The sequence below is a fragment of the Trifolium pratense genome, linkage group LG4, assembly GCF_020283565.1.
Source record: "Trifolium pratense cultivar HEN17-A07 linkage group LG4, ARS_RC_1.1, whole genome shotgun sequence".
Classification (NCBI taxonomy): Eukaryota; Viridiplantae; Streptophyta; class Magnoliopsida; order Fabales; family Fabaceae; genus Trifolium; species Trifolium pratense.
The window spans coordinates 32,521,338-32,529,257 of NC_060062.1; the positions used below are offsets into that span (position 1 = coordinate 32,521,338).

General features: G+C 34.3%; 1 pseudogene; it reads left to right on the top strand.

The window, feature by feature from the left end:
* Positions 1 to 1,700: 1,700 nt before the first annotated feature.
* LOC123923539 lies at positions 1,701 to 7,288 on the top strand (annotated as a pseudogene).
* The last annotated feature ends 632 nt before the right edge of the window (positions 7,289 to 7,920 follow it).

A 7,920-nucleotide genomic window follows, 5' to 3' on the forward strand; every position in this document is an offset into this window, starting at 1 on the left:
GCAGGGAATCAAAATCCAATAAATAGTTAAGAGTATTATATGAAAAGACAAATAATTTCATCAAAAATAACAAAATTTATTAGTTTTCTTAGATATGACAACTAAAAAGTCACAGAAACCTGAACAGGAATGCTTAAGATCCATCTTAAAAGCAAACAAAGAGTGATCATTTTATAGTTTAACTAATCACCATATGAAGGAAGCATGGGAAGAATCATGGAAAACACAAACACATGAACAGAAAATAAGCAGCTTACCAAAACTTGTTTTCCCTTTAACCATAATCTCCAAATATTTTCCTAATAGAATAAAGGCTTAACTATACATTTGGTCCCTTACGTTTATTTTAGGTTTCAATTTGGTCCCTTACGTTTAAAAAGTATCAATTTGGTCCCTTACGTTTATTTTAGGTTTCAAGTTAGTCCTTTCCGTCAATTTTGTCACATGTGGCAGTCAATTTGCATACGTGGACTGACACGTGGCACTTTGACACGCTGACACGTGTACTGTTCAAACGGTGTTAGTGACAAAACTAACGGAAAGGACTAACTTGAAACCTAAAATAAACGTAAGGGACCAAATTGATACTTTTTAAACGTAAGGGACCAAATTGAAACCTAAAATAAACGTAAGGGACCAAATGTGTAGTTAAGCCTAGAATAAATGATATCAGCATAGAACTGGTCTCAAAGAAATCTTTTCCTTGAAATGGAGCTGAAGTCAAAGAGTACTTTTGCTTCCTCTAAGGCTAAACCAACAACTGCCTTTTTGACTCCTTCTTAAGATCATTGATCCCTCCCACTCGCGTCTATTTTTTCATCTTGAGACGAACACTTAGTTGGTCCTGCAAAAAAATTCAAAGAAATATAGTTTAGAAAACAAAATTCTAATTCCTCGTTGTTTTTTAAGATTAACAACTTAACAAACCTTTGAAACAACTCATTGTAGGTCAACAATAACAAAACCTTAGCGAACACAAAACACAATATATACACACCAAATCTAAAATTTGAAAGTATATGTTCATTTATTTCAATTTGAAATATATCTTGAGAGAATAATAGTAAGAGTTAATTAATGACTGATGTGGATAACATAAGTCGACAAAAGAAAAGGTATACTCTCAACTTAGATATTAATTTGTGAAATTTCAAAATGATTTCACGCCACAACAGCCGCATTAGGCGTTCAGCAACCACAATGACAACGATTGCAACAACCGCAACATCCACAATTTAAAACCATATCCACTATAAGACTAATGTTCGAGTTGGTAATGAGACATTTGCGTCTCTTTTATCATGATTTAGCTACCTTCTAAATAGGTGACTCAATCCAAGAATCAATTATTGAGAGAGGGTCATATCGACATTATTGCAGTTGGTGACTCAATCCAGACTCATACTCAATTGATTGGAATTTTTCCGATCAAAGACGTTGGGGATTAACCAATTTGGGTTGGTCTAGTGGTATTGACTCGAGACCTTAGAGTGTGCTTCTCTCATGGTCGTAGGTTCAATTTTTTCTGATGTCATTCGATGGACTAGTTCATACAGAACGAAAAAAAAAGACTTTAAATAGGCCTCCGTAAATGAGCCGTGGGATTGGTCTACTCAAATTAGTTGGTCATTGGGCCGAATACCTAATTGTTTTAAATAAAATAAAAATAAAAAAAAAAGAAAGAAAAGAGACGTTGGGGCTAGTTGGTAAGTCTCGCGCCGTTGCGCGTGTTTTATTTCTTTCTTGCTTTGATAATCAGTCACTTCAACTTCTTCACTCACTCACTCTCTCTCTCTCTCTCTCGTTCTCGCGCCGTTGCAACGTTTCTTTCTTTGAAATCTCAAACCCTAATTTCTTGTTTGTTCCACAATTTCTCAATCAATTGCTCATCAATTTCTCAATCAATTCCACAATTCAAACCCTAATTCACAACACCATGATCGATTTTGCTTCTCATCATCATCCAACCCTGTTTTTCAACAAGGGTGATCATCATCTCGATGATCTTCAAACTGATAAGAAGAAAACATTCAACTCTGCCAAAGCACACACAACCTCCAAACCTGTTCTTCAACCACCTCAAACAAACGATCAAAATCGCATCTTGAAGATCACCTTTTTCTCCTCTTCTGTTCGTAACAAGGAGAAACAACAACAGGAGAAACCTTATTTGTGTCGTGTTTGCGAAAGGGCTTTTACATCCAACCGAGCTTTGAATGGACATATGAGATGTCACGGTTCCAAGAAGGGTACTTCTCCATTTTTGACTTGTCAAGATGCTATTGACTTGTCAAGGTTTTTGCCCCCAAAAACCTACAAGACCCGTCAACGTTCCAAGAGATTTGTCATTGATGATGATGTCCGTGAGGTTGCTCAATCATTGTTAGATATGTCTTGTGGGAAATCGTTATATTTTGATGCGGATAATCACGATAACAACGGTAAAAGATTGAAGCTTTCCGATGAAAAAGCAAGGTGTTGATGATCCTTTGTCTATTTGTGTTAATTGAATTGAAAGAACATGATTTTATCATCTTATTATTGTTATAACTTGTGCTGTTTCGATGTTTTGGTAGTGGAATTTATTCTTGTATATGAAGTATAGAATTGAAACACTTGAGTTTTTGTATGATGTTTTTATCTTTGAATTCATATTCTTACACTTGTTATTGTTTATTTCATGTGTCATTCTTTCATGAATTGATGAGCATAAAAGCAAAATCAATGATCCTTTGCCAAAGTCACCTAGATTAGCAATAATGGTTTCATTAAGGTAAGTTAATATTTTGGATTATCACAAAATCTACTGATGATCTCTCTGCTACTTTATTGATCATTTTGATTATAAGGTAAGTTAGCTTTCCATTAAGTTTTCTTATCCGATTCCGTCTAAGTAATTGATTGCTAACTATTCATTTTTGCTGTTCATTTTGGTTTTAATCTTTAACACTTCTTGATGTATTCTATTCAACCATCACTATATGTCATTTGTTAGTACGAATCAGTTATACTCTTTTCTAACTTCAACGTTATCCATCGTTCTCTCTTTATCCTTGGTGTTTTCTTTTTTCAAAGCAGTTGTAACCGTACTTGTGAAATTTCACCGGTGAAACATTACAGAGATGGAACCGTCAAATAGATAGGAAAGAGGGGCAAAATTGTGTGTAAAAATGTTTATATATTCTCTCTTTTTTTCATCAAATCTGGTGTGTTGAGTAAATCTAACTGTAAAAGTTTACTGCAACATCGGTGAGGGACTTAGTTGAGCCCTCACCCTAGAAGCCACCTTGTTTTCATGTGGGTGATGTTGTCAATTTTTTTGAATTACCTTTTAGTCTCTAAACCAGTTATTTTGTGTGTGTGGCTTATCCTTTTCTTTTCCATTTATATATTCAATCTGCTTAGATTTTTATTTTCCCTTTTTTCTATATTAAGTCTTTTATTTTTGGTGCAATGCTTAATACACTCACATTTATATCAAGATTCGAGATGAAAACGATATTTTCTGCAGTTTCTTAAAATTTCTAATAGGGTTGTCGATTTCTTTTCACTTTTTTGTTTAAAATCTTCCTTTCAAATATTATTGTTTGTATCTTTTTGTATGTAATGGTGGGTGTCTCACAAACAGATTTTGAAGCACGAGTGGCCAGCAAGATGGTGAAGCTTCATTCCTGATCTTGTCTCAGCAGCTAAAACTAGTGAAACAATCTGCGAAAATTGCATGGCTATACTGAAAGTAGGTTTATCCTTGTTTTCATTAAATTTTATTTCTTATGTCTATGACTAAGTTAAAAAATGTCTGTCCTGCTTTTAAGTGAAGAGGTTTTTTATTTTTCGAGAGGAGAAATGTCACAGCAGAAGATAAAAGAGCTTAAACATTCATTGAATAGGTAGCTGTTAACTGCTTAATGTATTCTTTCCTGCTTTCCATTTCACTTATCTTTCTTTTAAGTTGAGTGTCTGAAAGATTATAAGGTAAGTTAATAATGGTTTCATCAAGGTAAGTTAATATTTTTGGATTATCACAAAATCTACTGATGATCTCTCTGCTACTTTATTGATCATTTGGATTATAAGGTAAGTTAGCTTTCCATTAAGTTTTCTTATCCGATTCCATCTAAGTAATTGATTGCTAACTATTCATTTTTGCTAGTCATTTTAGTTTTAATCTTTAACACTTCTTGATGCATTCTATTCCACCATCACTATATGTCATTTGTTAGACACAAAATTTGCAAAGTTTTGTTCTGCCAAAGACAGGTTAGTATGGTTATTGAGCAAGCTTCAAGGACGCCACTGGCACCGTTCAGGAAAAACCCCTAGATTTTGACATTCAGTTCTTGCCATACCTCTCCAGGTTCCTCCATCTTCTCATTTCACTTGTTGTGTTTCTTCGTCTTCTTTAATTGTTATTGCTGTGTCGATTCAAACATATTTATTTACTGAGCTTAGGTTAATCACTGTAATATGTTCAATTTACGCGCGTGGGTGATATGAAGGCTTTCTTTGCTTTTTGGTACGCCAAATTTATAATGTTGCCCAACCTTTCATTTCAATTTTATCGATTATAAAGTCAATGATCCTCATTGGTGGAGTGGAAGTAAAAACTGACATGAAAAAAATTGAGGAACAAGGAGCCAACATCTTGATCAGCAGGCCTGGTCGATTACACGACATGATGAATTGGACGGATGTTTTGGATTTCAAAAGTTGAGGTATATCTTTCACTATTTATACAACATACATGCAGATACATGCTGTAAAAGAATTTTCTGGATTTATTATGCGATCATATTGTACAAATTAATTAATTCATGTTGTAGCTTCATGCTTTAAGATTCCTTATTTTCTACTGCATTTGTGTATTAGTAGAAGTAGGGTTTAATTGTAATTGTGCCTACAAATGTTGATTTTGGATGAGGTTGTTAGATTCTTAGATATGGGGTTCATGACGCAGATAAATGCTTATTCTCTGCTACTCAAACTAAGGTTGCTGAAGAGCGTGATAAAACAGGATTGAGGAACTCTCTGAGGGTTGGAGTTTGAGCAGAAACAAAAACAACAAATGGGCAATGACATGCAACATCAAAACAAAGAGTCTTCAAAGACACTTTCGTGTCTTCACATTGAGGTATTGCATATAAAGCATGTCATTGAATTGGAGATTAGATCTGTGACTTTTATGGCTAGTGATTTCATTCTTTCATTTTAGTAGTAGAATCACTACAATTTTTTTGCAACATTCATAATTCAATTCATATTATTGTAGTTATTTCAATAAAAAAAAGGGTTAATAATGCAGTGCCAATTTCTACAAGTCATGGGCGTGAAGAGATTTAGTTTAGGCTTTTCCTTTGTTTGTTTTCATATTTGATAACTATTTGAATGGTTTGTTTATTCTATTGTATGGTTATAATGGACTAAATTCGATTGCTAATTCAAAATAAATTCACCAATTTCAGAAAATGGAAGCGAAGTGATTGGTATTTCATGTTTTAATCACCTTGTATGCATTCACATTGTTGACATGCTAAGCATATTAGGCTATGAGTTGTATGACATGAAGGCTAGTGGAGTGAAAGGTAACCCACATCTTCATTCCATTTCTTATCTGGAGCTCCGTAGTTCTTTGCAACCAAGAGCTGTGAATTGGGGTCTTGTAACAAAGGGAGTAACTGGTATATTTTTCTTTTACTTGTTCAATTTTGGTTTGAATTTAATCCCTGTTTCCAGACTGAACATGTTTCCTCCATAACTTAATTTGGATTATTTATAATAGCATTTATGCCTTGTATTTTTGGCTTCATACTTCAGCATTACATTAAAGTTTTTTGAAGTGACTTCCTTGTAAAGCTTGTTAGTGTGAGTGAGGTAAAAAGAATTTGAAACATACACCTTGAGCTGAGCTACTAATAATAGTTTTATAAGGGCAATTTTGCATGTAGAAAATTACACTAGAATTGGTTATTGTGATAGAAAGACTGTTCTTTGGCTCTCTACCATGCATTCTTGTTATTCAGATTAAGCGTATTGTCATGTTGTATTTGTAATTTATGAGTTTGTAATGAATTTTATTATTTTCTTTTTAGGAATGGTAGAGATTAAGATGTTAACTGATTATGCAAGTGAAGAGCCTAATTGTGCGAATGGATGCAAGAGGATAAAGAACTGTCTACTCATGGCCATTATCTTTACTACGAGATTGGAGAAATTGATACAGAGCTTTATTTGGTCAGGGGATATCACTCAAAGGAAACTGGTAGTTGTTAGTTGGGTCTGTAGAGATAAACAATGCATCAATCACCACATTTTTTCATCCTTATGGAGTAGCTTCAAGTCGGAGTTCTAGCTTTTTATTATAAATTTCTGGAATGACAGATGGTGTGATAAACAATCTTTGGCTCAAACATTACACATGCCTGTCAATCTTCATCAGTTTCTTTCTGCTACTGTTGCAGACTTTATTCATGATCACCATTGGCATATTCCTTTTTGATCTGGAAGTTATGTTCCCTAATCTCACACACATTATTGATAGGGTTTCAATCCCAATGGAGCATAAGCCTGATGTATTCCCCAAACACTTCTTTCCCTCTCATCGCATCTCAGTTTTCGTTCCTCTCTCTCAAATCACAACCAAACACTCATTTTCCTTCTTTTTTCTCTCCGATCAAAATGGCATGTACAAAACAAACTGCTCGCAAATCCACCAGAGGAAAAGCACCAAGGAAACAACTAGCAACAAAAGCTGCACGGAAATCTGCTCCGGCGACCAGAGGAGTGAAGAAACCTCACAGATTTCGTCCAGGAACAGTTGCTTTAAGATAGATCAGAAAGTATCAAAAGAGCTCAGAGCTTCTCATTAGGAAACTTCCATTCCAAAGATTGGTCAGAGAAATCGCTCAGGATTTCAAAACTGATCTACGATTCCAAAGTAGTGCTGTTTCTGCTCTTCAAGAAGCTGCTGAAGCTTATCTTGTTGGTTTCTTTGAAGATACTAATCTTTGTTCTATTCATGCTAAGAGAGTTACTATTATGCCTAAGGATATTCAACTTGCTCGTAGGATTAGAGGCGAGAGGGCTTAGATTTGATTTGTTAGGGTTTGGTTCTTGATTAGATTTCTGTTAGGGTTCTGTTCTTGATTAGATTTCTGTTAGGGTTTGAATCTTGACTAATCATGTTCTTGTAAGAAAGTTTCGATTTACTTTAGAATGTAATCAGGTTTTAATTTGAATTGAATGGGTTAACAGTGGTGATAAGTAAGTGAAATACTTGATTTGCATCCAATTCTTGTCTCATCTTTAGAATTGTTAATGAAAAAAAAAAGGACTTTTGATTCATTGTTCGATGAATCGGTGCTATAATTATTGACATATTATTATGCTTACCTGTCAATATAAGATTATGCAGAACCATAATATTTTAGTTTTAACAAAAAATGCTATCAATGAACCATACAAGTGCAATTAAAAATTTAAGGGGTTTGTGTGTTAAGACTTGAAGCATTTGGTTCATAAGATAGAAGTAGGCTTCAACGTTGGTCCTATATAATATAGCCACTATCATGAGTTGCAAAGTAGCATTATGGCAACTAATACGAACACTACAACGGAAAAAATTCGGATCATGGTTATCTTGTGAGAGATAAATGGTGAATAACCATTTCAGAACCAAATGAAAATTAATATAAAACAATAAAGAAAATTTTGGCATATTCAGGGCCGGTCCAACCAACTCTATGTAGTCGGACCCAGGGACAGAGCTAGAAGGGGGACCAACATAGGCCACGGTCCCCCCTAAATATTTTTGAATTTTTTTTTATACTACTATGGAATAATTTTACTTTTGGACCTCCTATTCTATTAAACTCATAAAAATGGTCACTTTTTTTAGTCAAAATTTTGGCTCTATTTTCATAC